Here is a 25,938-nt window from a genome sequence, read left to right as displayed (position 1 = left end):
GAGTGAGTGAGTGTGAGTGAGACAGGAGAGAGTGAGTGTGAGTGAGACAGGAGTGAGTGAGTGTGAGTGAGACAAGAGAGAGTGAGTGTGAGTGAGACAGGAGAGAGTGAGTGTGAGTGAGACAGGAGTGAGTCAGTGTGAGTGAGACAGGAGAGAGTGAGTGTGAGTGAGACAGGAGTGAGTGAGTGTGAGTGAGACAGGAGTGAGTGAGTGTGAGTGAGACAGAGAGAGAGTGAGTGTGAGTGAGACAGGAGAGAGTGAGTGTGAGTGAGACAGGAGTGAGTGAGTGTGAGTGAGACAGGAGTGAGTGAGTGTGAGTGAATGAGAAGGAGTGAGTGAGTGTGAGTGAGACAGGAGTGAGTGAGTGTGAGTGAATGAGAAAGGAGTGAGTGAGTGTGAGTGAGACAGGAGTGAGTGAGTGTGAGTGAGACAGGAGAGAGTGAGTGTGAGTGAGACAGGAGTGAGTGAGTGTGAGTGAGACAGGAGAGAGTGAGTGTGAGTGAGACAGGAGAGAGTGAGTGTGCGTGAGACAGGAGTGAGTGAGTGTGAGTGAGACAAGAGAGAGTGAGTGTGAGTGAGACAGGAGAGAGTGAGTGTGAGTGAGACAGGAGAGAGTGAGTGTGAGTGAGACAGGAGTGAGTGAGTGTGAGTGAGACAGGAGAGAGTGAGTGTGAGTGAGACAGGAGTGAGTGAGTGTGAGTGAGACAGGAGTGAGTGAGTGTGAGTGATCCAGGAGAGAGTGAGTGTGAGTGAGACAGGAGAGAGTGAGTGTGAGTGAGACAGGAGTGAGTGAGTGTGAGTGAGACAGGAGTGAGTGAGTGTGAGTGAATGAGAAAGGAGTGAGTGAGTGTGAGTGAGACAGGAGTGAGTGAGTGTGAGTGAATGAGAAAGGAGTGAGTGAGTGTGAGTGAGACAGGAGTGAGTGAGTGTGAGTGAATGAGAGTGAGTGTGTGAGCGTGTGAGAGAGCGGAGGGTCGGTGTCTGTGATCTCGGTGCTTGGGACGAGCGAGGCCGTGGACTTGACGGGACGGGACTGGCTTGTGGGGCTGGTGTGAGTGCGCGTGTCCGTGGAGTGGACTCGCGTGTCCGTGATGAGCGGGGACGGGCGGCATCTGCCTCGGTGCCGATCACAGCCCCTCGCTTGGCACATGCGTAAAGCGCGCCGCGTCCCCCAAAGTGACAGGGACACAGAGAGGCTGCCCCCCCCCGCCCCTCCCCTCCCCTCCCCGCCCCTCCTCCCCCCGCCCCTCCCTCCCCCTCCCCTCCCCTCCCCTCCCCCCCCTCCCCTCCCCCTCCTCCCCTCCCCCCTCCCCTCCCCTCCCCTCCCCCTCCTCCCCTCCCCCCTCCCCCTTACCTGAACCATTGAACGGCGGCGGATGGTCGCCCTCCTCCGCGATCCGCTCTCTGCGCTCCACGGGAGAGAATGCACCGAGCCGGCTTCCAGCGACCGGCTTAAGGTAGGCGAGGGAGGGGTGGGGAGGGGGAGGGGGGGAGGGAGGGGGGAGGGAGTTGCTCCAGGGCATTTGAAACCCCCAAGGCAAGGATCAGGACACAATTAGCTCGTTGCTTCTCTCTGAGCTGCGGAGAAAAGTTCAATTTAATTAACTGTTGCCAGGTAAAGGCCTCCCCCCTTTTGTTCTTTTCCGCCGCCAGTTATTTGGCAAATTTCGCTCCTTACATTAGTTTCCTTTGTTTGCCTCCCTCCCGTCAGTTCCAACTTGCTTATTTACTCCCTCCTCCTCCCTACCCCTCCCTCCCTCCTCCCCTCCCTCCTCCCTCCTCCCCTCCCCTCCCTCCCTCCTCCTCCCCCTCCCTCCTCCTCCCTCCTCCTCCCGCCCTCCACCTCCTCCCTCCCTCCCCTCTCCCCTCCTCCCACCTCCCCTCCCTCCCCCACCCCTCTCCCTCCCCCTCCCCTCTCCCTCCCCCTCCCCTCTCCCTCCTCCCCTCCCCTCCCTCCTCCCCCTCCCCTCCCCTCCCTCCCCTCCCCCCTCCCTCCTCCTCCCTCCCTCCCTCCTCCCCTCCCTCCCTCCTCCCCTCCCTCCCTCCTCCCTCCCTCCTCCCCTCCCTCCCTCCTCCCCTCCCTCCTCCCCTCCCTCCTCCCCTCCCCTCCCTCCCTCCCCTCCCTCCTCCCCTCCCTCCCTCCTCCCCTCCCTCCCTCCTCCCCTCCCTCCCTCCTCCCCTCCCTCCCTCCTCCCTCCCTCCCTCCTCCCCTCCCTCCCTCCTCCCCTCCCTCCCTCCTCCCTCCCTCCCTCCTCCCCTCCCTCCCTCCTCCCCTCCCTCCCTCCTCCCTCCCTCCCTCCTCCCTCCCTCCCTCCTCCCCTCCCTCCTCCCCTCCCTCCCTCCTCCCCTCCCCTCCCTCCTCCCCTCCCTCCCTCCTCCCCTCCCTCCCTCCTCCCCTCCCTCCTCCTCCCCTCCCTCCCTCCTCCCCTCCCCCTCCCCCCCTCCCTCCCCTCCCCCCCTCCCCTCCCCCTCCCTCCTCCCCTCCCTCCCTCCTCCCTCCTCCCCTCCTCCTCCCTCCTCCCCTCCCCCCTCCCCTCCCTCCTCCCCTCCCTCCCCTCCTCCCCTCCCCTCCTCCCCTCCCCTCCTCCCCTCCCCTCCCTCCCTCCTCCCCTCCCTCCTCCCCTCCCCCCTCCCCTCACCCCTCCCACCCTCCCCCCTCCCACCCTCCCCCCTCCCCTCCCTCCCCCTCCTCCCCTCCCTCCTCCTCCCCTCCCTCCCTCCTCCCCTCCCTCCCTCCTCCCCTCCCTCCTCCTCCCCTCCCTCCCTCCTCCCCTCCCTCCCTCCTCCCCTCCCTCCCTCCTCCCCTCCTCATCCTCCCCTCCCTCCCTCCTCCCCTCCCTCCCTCCTCCCCTCCCTCCCTCCTCCCCTCCCTCCCTCCTCCCCTCCCTCCCTCCACCCCTCCCTCCCTCCACCCCTCCCTCCCTCCTCCCCTCCCTCCCTCCTCCCCTCCCTCCCTCCTCCCCTCCCTCCCTCCTCCCCTCCCTCCCTCCTCCCCTCCCTCCCTCCTCCCCTCCCTCCCTCCTCCCCTCCCTCCCTCCTCCCCTCCCTCCCTCCTCCCCTCCCTCCCTCCTCCCCTCCCTCCCTCCTCCCCTCCCTCCCTCCTCCCCTCCCTCCTCCCCTCCCTCCCTCCCTCCTCCCCTCCCTCCCTCCTCCCCTCCCTCCCTCCTCCCCTCCCTCCCTCCTCCCCTCCTCCCTCCCCTCCTCCCCTCCCCTCCTCCCCTCCCTCCTCCCCTCCCCTCCTCCCCTCCCCTCCCTCCTCCCCTCCCCTCCTCCCCTCCCCTCCTCCCTCCTCCCCTCCCTCCTCCCCTCCCTCCTCCCCTCCCTCCTCCCTCCCTCCTCCCCTCCCTCCTCCCCTCCCTCCTCCCCTCCCTCCTCCCCTCCCTCCTCCCCTCCCTCCTCCCCTCCCTCCTCCCCTCCCTCCTCCCCCTCCCTCCTCCCCTCCCTCCTCCCCTCCCTCCTCCCCTCCCTCCTCCCCTCCCTCCTCCCCTCCCTCCTCCCCTCCCTCCTCCCCTCCCTCCTCCCCTCCCTCCTCCCCTCCCTCCTCCCCTCCCTCCTCCCCTCCCTCCTCCCCTCCCTCCTCCCCTCCCTCCTCCCCTCCCTCCTCCCCTCCCTCCTCCCCTCCCTCCTCCCTCCCTCCTCCCCTCCCTCCTCCCCTCCCCCTCTCCCTCCCCCTCTCCCTCCCCCTCTCCTCTCCCTCCCCCTCTCCCTCTCCCTCCCCTCTCCCTCCCCTCCCCTCTCCCTCCCCCTCTCCCTCCCCCTCCCCTCTCTCTCCCCTTCCCCTCCCTCCCCCCACTCCCCTCTCTGTAGAGAAGGCTGATTTTAATCGCTATGATTAGTTTTGATGTGATGTTTCCTGCAGGCGCTTTCTCTACAAATGGATCGAGTGTTTCTTCGCCAGAAGAGGGAGAGGAGGGCAGGCGGACGGGCGGGGGCGGGGGGGGGGGGAGAGGAGAGAGGGATGGGAGGGGGGAGAGAGGGATGGGAGGGGGGGAGAGAGGGATGGGAGGGGGGAGAGAGGGATGGGAGGGGGGAGAGAGGGATGGGAGGGGGGAGAGAGGGATGGGAGGGGGGAGAGAGGGATGGGAGGGGGGAGAGAGGGATGGAGGGGGGAGAGAGGGATGGGAGGGGGGAGAGAGGGATGGGAGGGGGGAGAGAGGGATGGGAGGGGGGAGAGAGGGATGGGAGGGGGGAGAGAGGGATGGGAGGGGGGAGAGAGGGATGGGAGGGGGGAGAGAGGGATGGGAGAGGGGGAGAGAGGGATGGGAGGGGGAGAGAGGGATGGGAGGGGGGAGAGAGGATGGGAGGGGGGAGAGAGGGATGGGAGGGGGGAGAGAGGGATGGGAGGGGGGAGAGAGGGATGGGAGGGGGGAGAGAGGGATGGGAGGGGGGAGAGAGGGATGGGAGGGGGGAGAGAGGGATGGGAGGGGGGGAGAGAGGGATGGGAGGGGGGGAGAGAGGGATGGGAGGGGGGAGAGAGGGATGGGAGGGGGAGAGAGGGATGGGAGGGGGGAGAGAGGGATGGGAGGGGGGAGAGAGGGATGGGAGGGGGGAGAGAGGGATGGGAGGGGGGAGAGAGGGATGGGAGGGGGGAGAGAGGGATGGGAGGGGGGAGAGAGGGATGGGAGGGGGAGAGAGGGATGGGAGGGGGGAGAGAGGGATGGGAGGGGGGAGAGAGGGATGGGAGGGGGAGAGAGGGATGGGAGGGGGGAGAGAGGGATGGGAGGGGGGAGAGAGGGATGGAGGGGGGAGAGAGGGATGGGAGGGGGGAGAGAGGGATGGGAGGGGGGAGAGAGGGATGGGAGGCGGAGAGAGGGATGGGAGGCGGAGAGAGGGATGAGGGGAAAGGAGAGGGAGGGAAGGGGGAGGGGAAAGAAAAAGGGCAATGGTGTAAGGGTGTGAAAAATTAATGTTGAGGAGGGTATTGAGGGAAGGAGGAGACTGTGCAGAAGGGAGAGGAGAACTTAAGGAGGTGAGGAGATTGGGGTGAACAATCCTCTCTCCCCTACAACATAGGCGTGAACAATCCTCTCTCCCCTACAACATAGGCCCATCATTACTTGTTGATGAAGAGCTGGGAGACTTGGTGTGAAGCCAGCAGATGCTGGGGTCAAGTGTTGTGGTCTAACTGACCTCCACCTTGCCCAAGCCAGACAGTAGCTCTCAGACATCTCCCCTAATTTACACCCTGGTCCAGACAGCAGTTCTCCGATACCACCTCTCCCTTGAGCAGGGGCGTACCCAGTAACATCAAGCCACTGTCTCCCCCACCATCACTTCTGGTCATCTCCCTCCCACAGCCTCTAACCTCATTGTTCCCCAAGCCCGCACAACCCAGTTCTACCTCCTGCCTGAGATCCACAAGCCCAGTCGACCCATTGTTTCTGCCCCACTGGAGTGCTCTCATCTTATCCCGACTTTGTCCCTCCAGTCCAGTCCCTTCCCACCCCACCTCCATCCACGATACCTCACATGTCCTCCATCACTTCAACAGCTTCAAGTTCCCTGGGCTTGAGTGCCTCATTTTCACTGTGGATGTCAAACCTCTACACTCCTCCATTCCCCCATAACAGAGATTGAGTATGGCTCGGGGAGACCTGGTTCATTCCAATGGAAAGAAGAATTGATGCATGGCCTTTTCTTTCCTGCTTCTCCTCATTCTTCCTTGCAACTGATTTGCATGGAATAACTCCATGCAGAACTCAGAGTACCCACCAGCCATGCCCACCTCATTAGTAGCGGAGTATGAATCTCTAGCTCACTGTTTCTCAACCTTTTTCTTATTACTTATGTCCCACTTTAAATAATCCCTCTGCCATCGGTGCTCTGGGATTAGTAAGGGATTGCTTCAGGTGGGATGTTAGTGGGGAAGGAAAGTTGAGAATCTCTGCTCTAGGCCCAATTGTAACTGAAATATTTGGCTGGAGAAAAATGGTCTTTGGCCCATTTCCTTTGGAGCTCTGAAACCGTGCACATAACGAGTCAATGAGGGACGATTAAAACAGTGGTTTTCAAACTTTTTCTTTCCACCCACATCCCACCTTAAGCAACCCCTTACTAATCACAGAGCACCAATGGAATGCGTTCACTTAAAGTGGTACGTGGGGTAAAGAAAAAGCTTGAGACCCATTGCCCGAGCTACTGGTCAGTCCAGCAATGCTTTTGCCTTCTTCCTTTGCTTCGTCTCTTCCCCTCTCACCTTCTAGCTTCTCGCATGATTCCCATTTTTCCCACCAATCTTCATCAAGTCTCGTCAAGTTTATTGACATTTGATTGTACAAGTAAAACCCAACGAAACAGAGTTCTCCAGTCATTGGTACAAGACATCCAGACATACAACCAGATACAACTCGCATGCAAACATATGCAGGAGAAGTACTACTTCATGTATACAAATAACAAAAATATTGTTTTGTACATCCAAGAGTCTCGGAGGGTCAGTGCGAGCAGTTCCTTTGGTCGTTCAGCATTCTCCCTGCCCATGGGAAGAAGCTTAACCTCACCCTGGCTGGCTCTGATCCTCCTGGGTCTCTTCCCCCAATGGAAGCCGCTGTGTGCGGGGTGGATTTTGTGCGCCCTCTTCAGTCAACGATGTCCATGTGTGGGAGGGAGACCCCAGGGATCCTCTCTGCTGCTCTTATAGTCCTGTGGATGGACCTCCGATTCATTTCTCTGCAGGAACCATACCCAAGCTGTGATGCAGCTGGCCAGGACGCTTTCAGCCAAGTTCCTATTGAAGGTTGTCATAATGGTGGCCGGTAGCCTTACCCGCTTCTTCCAGCTCCCGCATGAATTCACCTGTCACCGGCCAGCTCTTGCTCTTCCCCCTCTCCCCACCCCCAACCCTTTTAATTTCTGGGGTTACCATCTTCCTTACTGTTCCCGATTAAGGGGTTTCAGCCTGAAACATTGACCATTTGCTGCCTTCGACAGATGCTGCGCACCCTCCTGAGTTCTTCCAGTATTGGTGTATCGTTGCACCAGTCTCCCAGTGTTCATGGTCTCTCTTGTCTACATCAGCGTTTCATTATTCTTGGTGATCTACAGTGGAGTGTGAAGATACTCCACCCATACATAAAGAACAGAAACAAAAACTGTTACAGGCCAGCAACCCAGGTTCACATTGGCGCTGTCAGCAAGGAGTTTGTACGTCCTCCCCACGTCTGTGTACTTCGGTTTCCTCCCAGCCTTCAAAACATACTGGGGGCTGTTGGTTAATTGGGTGTCATTGGACGGCACGGCCTCGTGGGCCAGAAGGGTCTGTTACTGTGATGTGTGTCTAAATTAAACAAGCATTAAGTTTAGGGGCCTTTTCTTGTCAGAGCAGTTGGGTCTCAGGCCTTGCAACCTTAATTCTGGATGGGTGAGGTTTCTGAAACCATGGAAGAGGGGTGCAGGGAGTATGAACATACTGTGTTCATCACAGGGGGTCCAAAATGAAGCTGTGAAAGTGTCTGGAGGGAATCCGAATCCGAATTTATTGTCATGAGCTTGTCACAAAATTTGTGGTTTCAAATTAGTGCAAAAGACGAGGAAGGTGAGTTGGTGTCAGATTCCTTCAGGAATCTAATGGCGGAGGGGAAGAAGCTGTTTTTGGTGTTTATCTTCAGGCTCCTGTATCTCCTTCCTGATGGTGGCAGTGAGAAGAGGGCATGCCCTGGCTGCTTTGTTAAGATACTGCATCTTGTAGATGTCCTCGATGAGGTGAAGACCCAGTACCAATGATGTCACAGGCCAAGTTACAGGCTGTCATCTTTTCCTGCCCTGTGCGTTGGGACCTTCCGTACCAGACAGCGATGCAACCCGTCGGAATGCTCTCCACGGTCCACCTGGAGAAATTTGCGAGAGTCTTGGTTGACGTCCCGAATCCTCTCAAACACCTCACAAAATAGAACTGCTGGCGAGCCTTCTTCATGATCGCATCGACTTGGAGGCCCCAGGACAGATCTTGACACCCAGGAATTTGAAGTTCTTAACCCTTACCACTGCTGAGGACTGCGTCATGTTCTCTTGTTTTCCTCCTCCTGAACTCCACAATCAGCTCCTTAGTTTTGAGTGCAATGTTGTGGCTTTGACACCACTCAACCAGCTGATCTCACTTCTGTATGCTTCCTGAATGCCATCTATAATTGCACCAATGACCAGAGAATAAATCAGTCCATTCCTAAAATGTTTGCTGTGCCAAAGGCGGCCATTCGGCCCACATAGAGGTTCTCATTCTTTTATCCAGCAGAACCAGATCAGATCTATTTATTAGTCATGTAATAAAAAAAGAAATGATTTACATAAAATTTCCTTTAGTCTCCATTAGTATTGCCCAGCGCCCCTTATAGTCCAAGAAAGAGAAGCAAAAGAGATTCCCTTCAGAGACACTGAATGTCTGTGGATTCACTTCCAGCATTCCTGCGGCCTCTACAGCTGTACGAGACTCCAGTTCAGTCCAAACCTGAGCCCAAATCCATATCATAATAAAAACAATGCCTGCCTAAGAGGCTCTTAAATGCCCCCAAAGTTTCAGCCTCCGCACCATCCCCGGCAAGGCCTTCCAGGCCTCCACCACTCTGCGTAAATAAAAAACTTACCCCTGATGTCCCCCCTAAACTTCCCTCCCTTCACTTTGTCCTCTGGTGTTTGCTTCTTCCACCCTGGGAAAAAGGCACAGGCTGTCCATCCAATCTATATCTCTCATAACCTTCTAGAAAGGTTAAGGTGAATCAGAGGCAGAATTTCTTGTCATGAACAAGTCGTGAAATTCGTTGCTTTGCGGCAGCGTCACAGAGCAAACGTTCAGATAAACCACCTTCAGCAATAAATAGTGCACAAAAAGTAAGGCAGTGACTTTGGTTCATTGATCATTCAGGAATCTGGAGTTTTTTCCGGTCTTGAGCGTTGGCAGCTCTGTACCAACAGTGATGCAACCAGCCAGAATGCTCTCACCTGTACAAGTTTACTGAGCCCTTGATGAGGGCTGGATCACGGGGGAGGGGGCAACTTTTTCCACTCCGAGTGATCCGTATCTGGAATGAGCAGGTAAAGGAATCTGAAGTAAGAATGAGTTTACTTTAGAAGATGAGCCACATGTAGGTGAATAGGACAAGCCCAGGGGGCCAACTGGGTCAGCTGGGATGGGTTGGGCTGAAGGGCCTGATCTGTGCTAGTTGACTGTCATCTCCAACCTCCCCTCTTTTCCCTTCTACCCCTCTCCTCTCTACCTATTGTGCATTGAACATTCTGGTCTGAAACCCCCCCCTTAGAATCTTAAAGACCTCTATCTGGCTACAAGGCTAATCCTGTTCATTCTATCTGAATAGGGTAAACCCTTGCAAAACTGGTATCATTTGTATGTAGGTTAAACAAATCCTTCATTGTTGCTGCGAACTCCTGTAACTCTCTCCCCACTGGCACTCCTCAGCCCTCCTCCCCCATCTTGTCCTCACATAACTCACCTATCCTCTCTCCTGTCCTCCTATCCATGTCCAGTTAACACCTTTTGTTCATCAGTCTGTACCTCTCCCCACTCTTTCCCTCTCCCAGCCTTTTCATGCAGATGCCTTCCCGTTGTTTACTTGCACCTGAAAGAAGGGTTCAGGCCTGAAATATCGGGTTATATATCTTTACCTCTGATGGACGCTGTGAGACCTGCTGAGTTCCTCTGTGTTTTAACGTTTGGAGAATTCAATCCCCTTGCCCTATCTCAGCTCTCCCCATCTAACCCCCAACATAATCTCAGGACAACCTCCACCAAACCTCATCCCACCCCACAACACGCTAACACCGTAGTGTGCCCCTACCCCATCCTGGTACAAACCTCCTCCCAAGCACAACTCACCTTCCCCACTCAAGGCCAGCATAACTGCCCTATTCCAGAAACTCCATCATACCTCGCTAAACCTCAGCCCAGAGAAACTCAAGACACCACAACCCTTTCATTCACCACCCCATGCCCTCTTCACACTAGATACCTCCAGTCTTTGGAGAGACAGCCTCTCTCGCCCAGCTCTGAATTTACATGGAGGCTCCAAGAGTGACCTTCGAAGATGTTGGCACCCAGGAATTTGAAGTTCTTGACCCTCTCCACTGCTGGCCTCTCGATGAGGACTGGTTCATGTTTTCTCCGGAAGTCCACAATTATCTTCTTGGTTTTGCTAACGTTGAGTACAATGTTAGTTTTGTGACACCACTCAATGAGCTGATCTATCTTCCTCCTGTACGCTTCCTCATTCCGTCTGATTGCGGTTATTGGAATATCAACCAATCAGGAATAACTGTCCGCTCCCCTGGGAACCTCCCCAGTGATGGAAACCAGTTCCAGAAAAATAATGGAGAGCAAAGGCGCATTCCAAGACTCATACAGGACATAAAGAGACCCTTCAGCCCATCCTGTCCATAGCAGCTGTGGTATTTAACTATGCTAGTCTTATTTAATTACATTACGTCCATGGTCTTCTCTGCTTTGACCATTCAAGTGCTTATCTAAATGCTCTTGTGAGTTTATTGTCATGTACAGATGCAACAAGTGGTATAAATGAAATGACCACAACATGCCATTCGCTAGAAGAGGTAATTTAGACAATCAGGCCATTTTGGCCAACGTGCCCATGCCACCCAATTAACCTACCCCCTCATATGTTTTGGAGGGAGAGAGGAAACCAGAGCACAAGGAGGAAACCCATGCGGATGTGGGGAGAGTGTACAAATACTTTACAGGCAACAGCGGAGTTGAACCCTGGTCCCGATCACTGGCCCTGTAACAGCACTGCACTAAACCACTGTGCTAATCTTGGCACGGCCATAATAAAATATGAAAGGTTAGAAAAGTATTTTACCTTTGCAATGAGAACAATTTTTTTAAAAAGTGATGATTTGATACGGCAGATGGTTCTGGAGTAGTTCCTGGTTAGGGTCTATGTGTCCAGATGCCCTTATGCACCTTCATTAAGTCTTCTTCATCCATCATCATGCCAAAGAGAAAAGTCCTAGCTCTGTCTACCTTGTGAAGCATCCTGGCATATCTCCTCTGCACACTCTCCAAAGCATCCACATCCTTTCTGTAGTGAGGCAACCCAAACTAAATGGAATACTCTAAATATGCCCTGTTTATAGAGCTGTAACATTATCTCATGGCTCCTGAACTGAATCCCTGAACTAATGAAGGCCAGCACAACATACCCCTTTGTCTACATCCACTCAACCTGTGGAGGGATCTGTAGACCCAGACCCCCAAGATCCCTCTGTTCCTCCTGCCTTTAATCACATACTCGGCCTTCAACCTTCCAAAGTGCATCTCCTTACAATTTCTCCATCCAACTCTGAATTCTTTGTCCTGTTGTAATCTTCTATTACTGCCAGCACTGCACTTCGAACTTTCGTATCATCTGCAGGGGTGACACAGTTAGCACAACGTGGTTAACAGCTCCAGCAACCTGTGTTTGAATCTGGCGCTCTCTTAAAGGAGTTTGTACGTTCTGCCCTGTGTGGGTTTCCTCGGGGTGGTCCGGTTTCCTCCCACCCTTCAAAACGTACAGGGTTTATAGGTCAATTGGGGGTAACTGGAAGGGCCTGTTACTGTACTGTATGTCTACATTTAAATTTTAACTAAATGGCCGGTTTCTTCGTTCATTTCATTCAAAAACAAAGAGCAGGGGTCCCAGAACAATCGCTGCGGAACTCCACTAGTCATCAAACCTCCAGGCAGAATACACCAACTACCACCTTCTCCTTTCTGCCGGAAAGCCAGTTCCAAATCCAAGCAGCCAATATAGATCCTCATAACTTTCTGAATGAGCTTTTTTTTTTTTTTTTTTTAAATGGTGACAACTTCTAAGGCGGATCCCGTGGTGCCTTTTTTTTTAATTTTTTTAAATTTTTTATTTTTCACACCATAAATCACATTAGCCATGATATACACTATTTCTTTTTCACACATATACAGTGACTTTTTTCTTCCCCCCCCCCTTTCCTCCCAAACCACCCCCCCACCCCCCCCCCTCTCATCCATTTTAGGTATACAATCTAGGTTGCATTAAGCCAGTCAGACAATGTTTGTCATTCAACAAAATTACACCAGAAATTCTACTGAGACCATTCTTTTCTTTCCTTCTCCTCTCCATCAACTTAGGTAATGTTTGTCCCCGGTAGGTTTTCACTATTGTATTTAATGTAAGGCTCCTATACTTGTTCGAATATTTCAATATTATTTCTTAACCTATATGTTATTTTTTCTAATGGAATACATTTATTCATTTAAATTTAGTAGTTTCTTCCTTTTTAATTTGGTTATGTATTCCATTAATATTTAAAGACATATAGTTCAGCGTAGCCCTTTTATATTTTGTTTATCTTCTCTTTCCGTTTTTCCATCATTACCTTTCCTCCTTTTCCATTTCTGTTTTCTTATTTTCAACTCTTTACCAGACAACATTCCTACAACATCCAACATTTTCCTTATTCTCCTATTTCTATCTTATTTATCCCCAATCTCCCCTTCACCTCCTGAGTTGTCCTTTATCCCTTGTCGGACAACCACATCTCCCCTCTCCATTTGGATTTGCGAATCCACTCGCAAGCGTCAACTGATTTTGCAGTGACCGCTATTTCCCCCCACCCCGCCTCCCCCAGAAAAGATTTCACTTTTCATATGTCACAAAGGTCACTCTTTTAATTCCCTCCTTATTCTCTCTATTCCATTACCTTCCCTTATTAATTCTTGTCTATACTATCTATATTTTCCTCTAAGTACAGATACATTCATGTATGCTCATTGTCTCTATTCACTCTTATACCTCTTTACCCGCATACATATCAATCGTGATCATTTTTATTCTCATTACCCGTCTTCATCCCTCAGTCTATTTTTGTCTTTACCCACATACATATCATCGTGATCATTTTAACTCTCATTACCCATCTTCCTCCCTCAGTCTATTTTTGTAATTGTTCTGCAAATTTTCGTGCTTCTTCTGGATCCGAGAATAGTCTGTTTTGTTGTCCTGGAATAAATATTTTCAATACCGCTGGATGCTTTAGTATAAATTTATACCCTTTCTTCCATAAAATCGCCTTTGCTGTATTGAACTCTTTTCTCTTTAGGAGTTCAAAACTTATATCTGGATAAATGAAGATTTTTTGCCCTTTATACTCCAGTGGTTTGTTGCCCTCTCTTACTTTTTCCATTGTCTTCTCCAGTACCTTTTCTCTTGTAGTATATCTTAGGAATTTTACTACAATAGATCTTGGTTTTTGTTGTGGTTGTGGTTTAGAGGCCAATACTCTATGTGCCCTTTCTATTTCCATTTCTTGCTGTAGTTCTGGACATCCTAGAGTCTTAGGATCCACTCTTTATAAACTCCCTCATATTCTTGCCTTCTTCATCTTCCTTAAGGCCCACTATCTTTACGTTATTTCTTCTGTTATGGTTTTCCATTGTATCTATTTTTTGAGCTAGTAGTTTCTTGTGTCTCTTTAGTTTTTTTATTAGATTTCTCCAATTTCTTTTTTAAGTCTTCTACCTCCATTTCTGCTGCTACTGCCCGCTCTTCCATCTTGTCCATTTTCTTTCCCATTTCTGTTAAGGTCATCTCCATTTTATTTATTTTCTCTTCTGTGTTGTTTATTCTTTTCTTAAATCCTTAAATTCCTGTGTTTGCCATTCTTTAAATGACTCCATGTATCCTTTAATAAGAGCAAGTATATCCTTTACCTTGCCTTTCTTTTCTTCTTCTATTTCCCTGTACTCTTCCTCTTCTTCTTCCTCTGGGTTGGCCATCTGTTGTTTCTTTGATGCCCTTTCCTCCTCTTCTTTCTTGTTTCCATTGTCTTCTGTGGTCTCTTCTTGCTGCAGGTGTTCTGCAGCTGTCGTTGCCGGCTGTGGAGATCGACTCCCCAGCTGGTCCCCCCTCCCGTCGGTGTGTTTTTTTTCATTCGCATCGCGCATGCGCGAAGTATCGCGCATGCGCGGTTGCGCACTTTTACTCGGCTCTGCGAGCCATTTTTGTAGTCCATTATTTACCGACCTGAGGGAGCGGGTTTCTCTCTCCGCAGCGGGCCTCTTCGGACAGGTAAGCCTTCACCTTTTTCCTCCTTTGTCTTCTCTTCCTCTCTTCTTACCGTTGCTTTCGATTTTTCTTTTTTTGTCGCCATCTTCTTTCCACCTTTATACTCACTTTCTGTAACTTTTATTTCTGTGCCTTTGTGTTTTCCTTTGCTTTTCCCGACTTTTCTGGAGAGGGCTGGAGTTCACCGTCCGGCCACTACTCCATCACGTGACTCCTCCCTGAATGAGCTTTCTATGGGGGAAACCATGTCGAATACCTGACTAAAATCCATATGCACCACGTCTACCGGCTTACTTTCAACAATTTCTTTTGCCACCTCCTTGAAAGACTCAAACCATGTTTGTGAGGCATGACCCTGCCCCTCACGGTCATGTTGACTATCCGTGAGAACTAGAATTTTATTTTTGTCATGAAGTTGATTGTTTAGTGGCAGAACTGCAGTGCAAGCATTTACACAAACCACCTTACAAAATAAATAAAAATAATGCAAGGAAAATAAGTCAAAAGTAAGGCATTGTAGTGGTAGCAATTAGACCCGACAGTCCACAAGTCGAGATTAATAGGCTTTAATCGCCATAAACTTTACAGGCGTATCTTGCACACTGTTGGCCCGATTCCAAGGCAGTACTGAGGGAGGGGATTGGGCGATACCACCTTTATTAGGGATCCTGGAGGGGGAGGATTTACAGCCCTGGGCTTGTCCTATTCACCTACATCTGGCAATTCAACCACAGGCAGTGTGTGGGGTTCATTGATCATTCAGGAAGAAGTTGTCCTTGTGCCACTGAGTGCTCGTCTTCAGGCTCCTGTACCTCTTACCCCCACCCCCGCCGATGGCAGCAGTGTGAAGAGGGCATGGTCTGGGTGGTGACGGCCCTTGAGGATAGAAAGAGCTTTTTTTTTTAAAAGATGGAGTGAAGTCTGGCGCCCGTGATGTTGCAGGTCGAGTGAACAACTCTCGAGTTGATTCTTGTACTGAGCGTAGGCACCAGGTACTAACGGAACCAGCCACAAGACGAAATGCTCTGAAAATTATCATATTTTTCCCCCAGTGCAGGAGGGTCTAAAACTGGAGGAGCATAAATTTAAGATGAGGGGGAGAAAGACTTAAAGGAACAGCACAGGAACAGGCCCTTCAGCTAATGTGCCTGCACTGAACGTGTGTGTCCAAATCAAACGAAGCTCCTGCTGGTAGCTCATGGTCCGTATCCCTCTGTTCCCTGTTTATTTCAAAGCCTCTTAACGCTATGGTTGTGACTGTTCCCCACTACCCCTAACACCCACCATTCTGTGTGTAAAAATCCTGTCCCCACGCACATCTAGACTTTTCCCTTCAAGTGCCTGTGATCTTGTGTGACATTTTTACCCTGTCATGAGCATGTCAGGAAACTTGTTGATTTACAACAAAATCAGTGGAAACATTCATATAAACCACCTTTCCATAATAAATAAATAGTACAGGAAAAATCAAAGTGAGGCAGTGTCTGTGGTTCATTGATTATTCAGGAATCTGATGGTGGAGGGGAAGAAGCTGTCCTTGTGCCGCTGAGGACTTGTCTTCAGGCTCCAGTACCTTTTTCCCCAACAGTAGCAGAGTGAAGAGGGCATTGTCTGGGTGGTGGGGGGACCTTGAGAAGAGAGGCTGCTTTTTAACCACACCGCTTCTTGTAGGTGTCCTCGATGGAGTGAAGTCTGGTACCTGTGATGTGGCAGGGCGAGTTAACAGCCGTCTGGAGTTTTTTCTTGTCCTGAGTGTTGGCACCCTCCGTACCAGGCAGTGATGTAATTAGTCAGAATGCTCTCCACGATACATCTGTAGAAATTTCCGAGAGTCTTCGGTGTCATACAGAATCTCCTCAGACATCTCACAAAGTATAGAAGAAGCATCGACAAGATTCTGACTGTCCTATCAATACATCTCAATTTTATAACCTTAATAACAGGTCTCCATTCAGCCTCCAGAGAAAGAAGCCCTCAACGTGAGGTCCACCCACTCCCCAGAGCGCCGACGCTCTAATCCAGGCAACATCCTGGAAAATTTCTCCCCAGAGCTCCGACGCTCTAATCCAGGCAACATCCTGGAAAATTTCTCTCCAGAGCTCTGAGACTCTAATCCAGGCAACATCCTGGAAAATTTCTCCCCAGAGCTCCGACGCTCTAATCCAGGCAACATCCTGGAAAATTTCTCCCCAGAGCTCCGACGCTCTAATCCAGGCAACATCCTGGAAAATTTCTCCCCAGAGCTCCGACGCTCTAATCCAGGCAACATCCTGGAAAATTTCTCCCCAGAGCTCCGACGCTCTAATCCAGGCAACATCCTGGAAAATTTCACCCCAGAGCTCCGACGCTCTGATCCAGGCAACATCCTGGAAAATTTCTCCCCAGAGCTCCGACGCTCTGATCCAGGCAACATCCTGGAAAATTTCTCCCCAGAGCTCCGACGCTCTGATCCAGGCAACATCCTGGAAAATTTCCCCCAGAGCTCCGACGCTCTAATCCAGGCAACATCCTGGAAAATTTCTCCCCAGAGTTCCGACGCTCTAATCCAGGCAACATCCTGGAAAATTTCTCCCCAGTGCTCTGACGCTCTAATCCAGGCAACATCCTGGAAAATTTCTCCCCAGAGCTCTGACGCTCTGATCCAGGCAACATCCTGGAAAATTTCTCCCCAGAGCTCCGACGCTCTAATCCAGGCAACATCCTGGAAAATTTCTCCCCAGAGCTCCGATGCTCTAATCCAGGCAACATCCTGGAAAATTTCTCCCCAGAGCTCTGACGCTCTGATCCAGGCAACATCCTGGAAAATTTCTCCCCAGAGCTCCGACGCTCTAATCCAGGCAACATCCTGGAAAATTTCTCCCCAGAGCTCCGACGCTCTAATCCAGGCAACATCCTGGAAAATTTCTCCCCAGAGCTCCGACGCTCTAATCCAGGCAACATCCTGGAAAATTTCTCCCCAGAGCTCTGACGCTCTGATCCAGGCAACATCCTGGAAAATTTCTCCCCAGACCTCCGACGCTCTAATCCAGGCAACATCCTGGAAAATTTCTCCCCAGAGCTCCGACGTTCTAATCCAGGCAACATCCTAGAAAATTTCTTCTGTAGCCTTTCATCCTTTCTGTAATGTGACAGCCAGAATTACTCACAATACTCCAAGAACCACCTAACCAAAGTGTTCTAGAGCTGAAATATGACAATGCCCAAACAGTGAACATGCAGAGTTAACCTAGCTGTTAGCGCAACACTGTTACAACACCAGCGACTGAGGTTCGATTTCACCATCTCTGTAAGGATTTGTACTTTCTCCCTGAAACCTGCATAGGCTTCCTCCCCCTCTCCCCATGATCTTTGATACCCTGCCTTTTCAAGAATCTACCAATCTCTGCCTTAAATACACCCAATAGCCTGGCCTCCATTATGGCCTGTGGCAACAAATTCCACAGATTCCCTCTAGGTCACATCTCTGTTCTAAGCGGACGCCCTTCATTCCTGAAATTGTGCCTCTTGTCCTAGTCTCTCCCACTGCGGAAACAACCTTTCTACATCTACTCTATCCATGCCTTTGAACATTCAATGAGATTTCTCTCCCCCCCCCCCCCCCCCCCCCAATTCTCCTAAATTCCATGGAGTACAGGCCAAGAGCTGTCAAAAGCTCCTCATATGATAACCCTTTCATTCCTGGAATCATCCTTGTGAACCCCCACCCCCCAATGTCAGCACATCCTTTCTTAAATGAGGAGCCCAAAAACTGCTCATAATCCTCAACGTGAGGTCTCACCAGGGCCCCTCAACATGATGTAAACTCAAATTGTCTCAATCTCTCATATGAGAAGAGTTGGAGGTAAGTTTAATTTTTTTTTTAATACATTGTTTTGGGAGCCCAGAATGCCTTGCCAGGGTGGTGGTGGAGGCTGGAACATTGGGGCATTTAAGAGACTCTTCGATGGAAGAAAAATAGAGGGTTATGAGGTAGGGAGAGTTTTGTTTGACTAGGTCAGCACAAAATTGTGGGCTGAAGGGCTTGTACTGTTCTGTAGTATTCTATGTTCCATATGTCAGTCCCACCCTTGTGGGAATCGGTCAAAAAATCTTTGGAAAGACTGCGACCATTCACAGAACCATAGAACATTGCAGCTCAAAAACAGCCCCCTTCAGTCTAGTCTGTGATGAACCATTTTTTTCTCCCCAGTCCCACTGACCTGCACCCAGTTCATATCCCTCCCATTCATGTACCTGTCCAAATTCCTCTTAAATATTAAAATTGACCCCTGCATTCACCACTTCAGCTGGCAGCTCATTCCACACTCCCACCACTGTGTGTAGAATTTCATCCTGATATTTCCCCTAAACCTTTCCCTTTTTAGTCTTAACCATGTCCTCGGGTTTGTATCATCTACCCTCAGTGGAAAAAGCCTGTCTATATTTACTCAGTCCATCCCCCTCATAATTTTAAATCCCTCTATCAAACCTCCCTTCATTCTTCCACGCTCCAGGGAATAAAGTCCTAACCTGTTTCACCTTTCCCTGTAATTCAGTTCTTGAAGTCCAGGCAACATCTCTGCATTCTTTCTATCTTATTGATATCTTTCCTCTAGTTCGGTGACCAAAACTGCACAATACTCCAAATTTGGCTTCACCAATATCTTATACAACTTTACTATAACATCCCAACTCCTGTACTCAATACTTTGACTTATGAAGGCCAATACGCCAAAAGCTCTCTTTACAGCCCTATCTACCTGTGACGCCACTTTCAGGGAATTATGTATCTGTGTTCCTAGATCCTCTGTTTTACCGCACTCCTCAGTGCCCGACCATTTACCATGCATGTCCTTTCAAATGCAAAACCTCCCACTTGTCTGCATTAAATTCCATCTGCCATTTTTCAGCCCATTTTTCTAGCTGGTCCAGATCCCTCTGCAAACTTTGAAAACCTTCTTCACTGCCCACAACGTCTCCAATCTTAGTGTCATCTGCAAACTTACTGATCCAATTTACCACATTATCATCCAGGTCATTGATATAGATGACCAACAGCAATGGTCCCAGCACCGATCCCTGAGGCCCACCACTTGTCACAGGCCTCCAGTCTGAGGACCAATTATCCACCACTACTCTCTGGCTTCTCCCATCCAGTCATTTTCTAATCCAGTTCACTACTTTACCATGAATACCAAGCGTCTAAATCTTCTTGACTAACCTCCTATGTGGGACCTTGTCAAAGGCCTTACTGATGTCCATGTAGACAACATCCACAGCCTTTCCTTCATCAACTTTCCCAGTAACCTTGAAAAACTCTAAAAAGATTGGTTAAACACGAACTACCAGGCACAAAGCCATGTTGATTATCCCTAATCAATTTCTGGCTATCTAAGTAATTGTATATCTGATTTCTTAGAACAACCTTCCAATCATTACCTACCACTGACATCAGGCTCACCAGCCATATAATTTCATGGGTTACTTTTGGAGCCTTTTTTAAACAATGGAAGAACATGAGCTCCCCCTCCAATCCTCTGGCACCACACTCGTGGTTAAGGACATTTTAAATATTTCTGCCATAGCCCCTGCAATTTCTACACTAGTCTCCCTCAAGGTCTAAGTGAATATCTTGTCTGGCTCTGGGATTTATCCATCCTATTTGCTTTAAGACAGCAAGCACTTCCTCCTCTTCACCTGTACAGGTTCCAGGACCTCACTGCTCATTTTCCTTATTTCCCACAACTCTGCCTGTTTCCTGAGTGAAGATGTATGAAGAAAAAAAAACATTTAAGATGTTTAAGCCATCTCTTTTGGCCCCATACAAAGCTGACCACTCTGATCTTCAAGGGGACCAATTTTTTCCCTTACTAATCTTTTGTTCTTATTAACCTGTAAAAATCCTTAGAATTTTCCTTCACGTTCTCTGCTAAAGCAACCTCACATCATCTTTATTCCTTCCTGATTTATTTCTTGAGGTTTTTCTTGCATTTTTTATACTCCTCAAGGACCTCATTTTCTCCATGTTGCCTATACCTGTTATACCCCTCTCTCTTCTTTCAAACCAGATCCCCAATATCCCTCGAAAGCCAAAGTTCCCTATACCTTCTAACCTTGCCTATAAACATGACAGGGACATACAAACTGTCCTCTCAAAATTTCACCTTTGAAGGGCCTCCACTTACCTCACAAGTCCTTGTCCAAAAACAACTTCTCAATCCTCAAATTCTCATTTTCCTCAAAATTAGCCTTTCTCAGTTTGGAATCTCAACCCAAGTCCCACACCCGTCCTTCTCCATGATTAACTTGAAACTAATGGAATTATGATCACTGGACTAAAAATTCTTTTCTCCCACCAATGCCGAGTTCCCAGCAGGTTGTGTCTTTTGTATCTGATCACCAGTATTCAGAGTGGGTTTTGATTAAACCACTTGGTGCAGACATGATGCCTTCAGGAGAAAAGCAGTGACCATTGGGGTATGGGGGAAATCACTGACACGGGTAGGAACGATGTACGTGCACTCAACTAAAGTGGGGAGCTGGATTGGCCAGCTAGTATGGACTCAGTGGGTTGAATGGTCCTCTTGTGGGCTCCCTCCTCAACAGCGCAGTGGGTGGGCTGCCGGTGTTCAAGACAGATAAATCCCCCCCCCCAACTTCCCAAGGCCCCTATGTATTTTGTGTGGGAGCATGCGGTATCTGAGGGGATGGTGACTGAGTTCCAGAAAGAGTGGGGTCCTACCCCACAGGGGATTACGTGAGCCGTAGATCGTAATCATGGGTTTTAATTTGAAAATGTAAATTGTGGGTAACAGAAGGGCTGTACTGACTTACTGCTCTCAAATTTCCAACAATGCAATTAGTGTAAAACACAGTGCTGAAGAAACTCAGCAGGTCGGTCAGGGCCCTTTATACAGCAAAGGTGAAAATACAAAACCAACGTTTCGGGTTTGAGCCCTTCATCAAGGTATGGAACATGTTTACAGGCAACCGAACAAAAGACTAAGTGGGGAGGAGGTGTGGTCACAAAGGCAGGAGGTGAAAGGTGGAGAAGGGAGGGAGGGGACAGTGGCGATCAAGGGGAGGAGGGGTGGCTGGGTTAAGGGGGGGGGTGAAGGAAGGGGAGAAAGGGAAGTAGGGGGGAGAGGAGAGCAGAAACCAGAAAAGTCCATCTGGTTGGAAAGTGGGCCAGACCAGAAATCAAGTTGTTGTTCCTCCAATTTGCAGGTTGTCTGGGTGGGACCCGACCGTACAGGAGGCCATGGACAGACATGAGTGTGGGAGTGTGACACAGAACTGAAATAATCGGCCACTGGGAGGTCCCTGTCACTGGTGCGGATGGAGCGAAGGTGCTCAATGAAGCGATCTCCCAATCTGTGGCCAGTCTCTCCAACGTAGAGAAGTCCAGTGTTTTTAGATGTTTTTGTGTTTTGCCGTTGTTTGTTATTGAATAAACTTTTGGTTTAAAAAGGCCACTTTGTGATTGGCAATAAAAGCTGACTTTAACAACTGTTCCTGTGGAAATACTGAGTCCCCCTCTGAATAAGCCTCATAATTGCCTTAGCAAGGATCACTTAGAAATCTATAATTAAAATAAAATAGATTCCCTGCCCTAGTTTTTAATATAGTAACAATCTTTTGCAGATGTGGAATAATGAAATTTTTAAAATTCGTTTTTCTTTGCAGGCAATCCCTTGGTGTTGATATTGAAGCTTCTCCACACTGGATCCATAGATTTAAAAGTAACTCATGAAGGTTATTATGGTACCCGAAAACTCTGACGCAGATGGGGTAGGGAAGTGGTTCTCAACCTTTTTTCGTTTCCACTCATATACCCATGGTTAATAATCTCTTACTAACCAAAAAACTACAATGACAGCATCTCCAGAGGCTTTCTTGTTTAACACTCTTATTTAGACTCTCCTAGCCCAGGGTTTAAAAAAACTATTTATGCTCAAAAATCTCTTCAGCCTCCCATGCTCCAGGGAACAAAGTTCCAGCCTCTCCTTTCAATTTGAGCCTTCCTCTTCAGGCAATATCCTCACACCCATTGACATCCTTCCATTAGCTGGGTGACCAGATCTACATGATAGAACCATAGATCACTTCCACAGAAACAGACCCTTAAGCCCATCTAGACTTTGCTGAACTATTCATTACACTGCCTTGTCCCATTGGCCTGCACCTAGGCCATAGGCCTCCCAATCATGGACCTGTCCAAAATTTCCTTAGTCAAAATTGAGCCCACTTTCACCTCTTCAGTTGGTACCTCATTCCACACTCACACCACTGTGTGTGAAGAAGTTCCCCTTTCACCCTTAACCCACGTCCCCTGGTTTGTATTTCATCCACTCTCAGTGGAAAATGCCGACCTACATTTACTCTCTCTATTCCTCTCATAATTTTAAATACCTCGATCAAATCTCCCCTCATTCTTCTACACTCCAGGGAATAAAGTCCTAACCTGTTTAACCTTTCCTGTAACTCAGTCTGGGCAACATCCTAGTAAATCTCTGCACCCTGTCACTCTTATTGAAAGCTTTCCTGCAGTCAGGTGACCAAAACTGCACACAATACTCCAAAAGGGCGGCATGGTTGGCACAACTCTGTTATAGTGATAGCGACCTGGGTTCAAATCTCGTGCTGTCTGTGAGGAATTTGCACGTTCTCCCCAAGTTTGCATGGGTTTCCTCCCACCCTTCAGAATGTACCGGAAGTTGTACTTAATTGCGTGTAATTGGACAGCACAGGCCTATTACCATGCTGTACATCTAAAATTTTTAAAAAAATTAAAAATTGGCCTGACCAATGTCTTGTACAACTTCATAACATCAAAACTCCTGTACACACTTGGATTTATGAAAGCCAACATGCTGAAAACATACAACAATTCCAGCATGGAAACAGGCCACTTCGGCCCTTCTAGTCCATACTGAACCAAGTCCTCTCCTCTAGTCCCACCTACCTGCACCCTGCCCATAACCTTCCATTCCCCTCTCATCCATATATCTATCCAATTTTTCCTTAAATGACAAAATGGACCCTGCCCCCACAACTTCTCCCAGAAGCTCATTCTACTCAGCCACCGCCCTCATGTTACTTATAACCATATACAGCACAGAACAGGCCAGTTTGGCCCTACTAGTCCATGCCGGAACAAATCCCCACCCTCCTAGTCCCATTGACCAGCACCTGGTCCATACCCCTCCAATCCTCTCCCCTCCATGTAATTATCCAGTCTTTCCTTAAATGTAAATAACGTCCTTGCTTCAACCACCACTGCTGGAAGCTTATTCCACATCCCAACCACCCTTTGCGTGAAGAAATTTCCCCTCATAATTTTCTAAACTTTTGCCCCTTAACTCAGGACCTCTTGTTTCAATCTCTCCTACCCTCCAGGGAAAACACCTATCTACATCAACTCTATCTACCCCTCTCATAATCTTAAACACCTCAATCTTCTACTCTCCAAAAAAATAAAGACCTAATCTGCTCAACCTTTCTTTATAATTTAGATGCTGAAACCCAGGTAACATTTTCATAAATCTTCTCTGCACTCTCTCGACCTTGTTGATATCTTCCTATCATTTGGTGACCAAAACTGCACACAATATTCCGAATTTGGCCTGACCAATGCCTTGAACAGTCTCAACATCACCTCCCAACTCCTGTATTCTATGCTTTGATTTATAAAGGCCAGCATACTAAAAGCCTTCTTCACCACCCTATCCTCATGAGATTCTACCTTCCAGGGAACGATGCACCGTTATTCCTAAATCTTTCTGCTCCACTCCATTCCTCAGTGCCCTCCCATTTACGACGCACGTCCTGTTTTGATTATTCCTTCCAAAATGGACCACTTCACATTTCTCAGCATTAAACTCCATCTGCCATCTTTCACCCCACTCTTCAAAGCAGTCCAAATCCTTTTGCAATCTTTAGGCACTTTCAGGTGGCCAAATGCCCTGCTTGTAACTCCACATATTTTGGCAATATGCGGCTGTTGGGAGGCCACGTGAATGTGCAGGAGGTGCTTGCAAGGCGAACTTTGTAACCCTCCTCTGAGAGGGATAATCGCTGCAGCACAGTTGCCTCCCTAGCCATCTGAATGCAGCCGCCTAAAAGCTGGCCGTCGGGGCAGCTGGCTGGGCTGTCAGCGTGGGGACTGCAGGGCTAGAGCGGCCGGCGGGGGAGAACGGGGGCTGGAGCGGCCGGCGGGGGAGAATGGGGGCTGGAGTGGCCGGCGGGGGAGAACGGGGGCTGGAGCGGCCGACGGGGCAGAACGGGGGCTGGAGCGGCCGGCGGGGGAGAACAGGGGCTGGAGTGGCCGGCGGTGGGGAGAACGGGGGCTGGAGCGGCCGGCGGGTGGGGAGGGGGCTGGACTGACGGGGGGGGAGGGGGCTGGAGTGGCTGGTGGTGGGGAGGGAGGGGGCTGGCTGAAACAATGCCGGTACCCGACGAGTGCCGTTCTCCCCCGCCAGTGCTCCAGCCCCCGTACTCACCTGTCGATGCTCCAGCCTCCTCCCCTGCCAGCCATGTGAGTGGGGAGAGAGCGGGGCAGTGGGATCAGTGTGGGGACATTCCGCGCTGACCGCCCGACAGCGTGGGGACTGAATTTATGAGTGGGGAGAGAGTGGGACAGTGGGATCAGTGTGGGGACGTCTGGCGCGGGACGTCCCCGTGATGATAGCCCGCACTGGCTGTCCCAGCTGACAGCCAGCCAGCCTGAATTGACAGCCCAAGTGACGGGAGCTGGAATGTGCTCAGATGTGGCCAGCGCTGTGCTTTCAACGCTACCACCTGAACTGCAATTTAAAGGGCTGCTTCTTCAGGCGCAATCTTAGCGGAGAATGAACCTGAAAAAGTCTTTTGAAAACCTTCTTCATTATCCACAATTCCACATATTTTAGGTATCACTCACACATTTACTAATCCAATTTACACCCCATCATCCAGATCATTAATGTATATGGTAAACAACAATGCACCCAATACAGATCCCTGAGGCACATCGCTTGTCACCAGCCTCCAACCTGACAAACAGTTCACCACCACCAGACTCTCTGGCATCTCCCTTCCAGCCACTGTTGAATCTATTTGACTATCTCAAAATACCTACCAATTTAACCTTCCATGCGGAACCTTATCGAAGACCTTACTGAAGTCCATAGACAACATCCACTGCTCTACCCTCATCAACATTCCTAGTCACCTCTCAAAAAATTCAATAAGGTTGGTCAAACACGACCTTCCACGCACAAATCCACGTTGAGTGTCCCTGATCAGACCCCGTCTCTCCAGATACTTAATATACTATCTCTAAGAACGCTTTCCATCAGTTTATCTACCACAGACGTCAAACTTACAGGCCAATAATTCCTAGACTTGCTCCTCGAACCCTTTTTAAACAAAGGAACCATATGTGCAACATGCCAATCCTCCGGCCTATACCACCTTTCTTTTTTCTTTCTTCTTTGGCTTGGCTTCGCGGACGAAGATTTATGGAGGGGTAAATGTCCACGACAGCTGCAGGCTCGTTGGTGGCTGATAAATCCGATGCGGGACAGGCAGACACGGTTGCAGCGGTTGCAGGGGAAAATTGGTGGGTTGGGGTTGGGTGTTGGGTTTTTCCTCCTTTGTCTTTTGTCAGTGAGGTGGGCTCTGCGGTCTTCTTCAAAGGAGGTTGCTGCCCGCCAAACTGTGAGGCGCCAAGATGCACGGTTCGAGGCGAGATCAGCCCACTGGCAGTGGTCAATGTGGCAGGCACCAAGAGATGTCTAATGACATTTGAAAAATCACTGCCAGAGCCTCCGCTATTTCCTCACTAAATTCTCTCAAGGTCCTGGGGAAAATCCCATTAGGACTTGGAGACTTATCCAACTTTATATTGCTTCAAAATCTCAAGTAC

At 50.0% G+C, this 25,938-nt stretch overlaps 1 protein-coding gene and 1 long non-coding RNA gene across 2 annotated transcripts in view; one reads left to right on the top strand and one right to left on the bottom strand.

The window, feature by feature from the left end:
• LOC138752834 (BTB/POZ domain-containing protein KCTD1) overlaps positions 1–1,396 on the bottom strand; it is a 179,292-nt gene extending 177,896 nt beyond the window's left edge. The window contains exon 1 of the mRNA XM_069915459.1: positions 1,355–1,396. The gene's annotated coding sequence lies outside the window, so the exon portion shown is untranslated. The remainder of the gene's footprint in view (positions 1–1,354) is intronic.
• LOC138752836 (uncharacterized) lies at positions 1,355–21,500 on the top strand. Its single transcript, XR_011350987.1, has 2 exons — positions 1,355–1,457; positions 21,258–21,500. It is a non-coding gene; the product is annotated as an uncharacterized lncRNA (long non-coding RNA).
• The last annotated feature ends 4,438 nt before the right edge of the window (positions 21,501–25,938 follow it).

The sequence above is a fragment of the Narcine bancroftii genome, chromosome 2 (genome assembly GCF_036971445.1).
Source record: "Narcine bancroftii isolate sNarBan1 chromosome 2, sNarBan1.hap1, whole genome shotgun sequence".
Taxonomy (NCBI): Eukaryota; Metazoa; Chordata; class Chondrichthyes; order Torpediniformes; family Narcinidae; genus Narcine; species Narcine bancroftii.
Note: the sequence above shows the minus strand (reverse complement) of the source record. Positions and strands in the feature narration are given on the sequence as shown.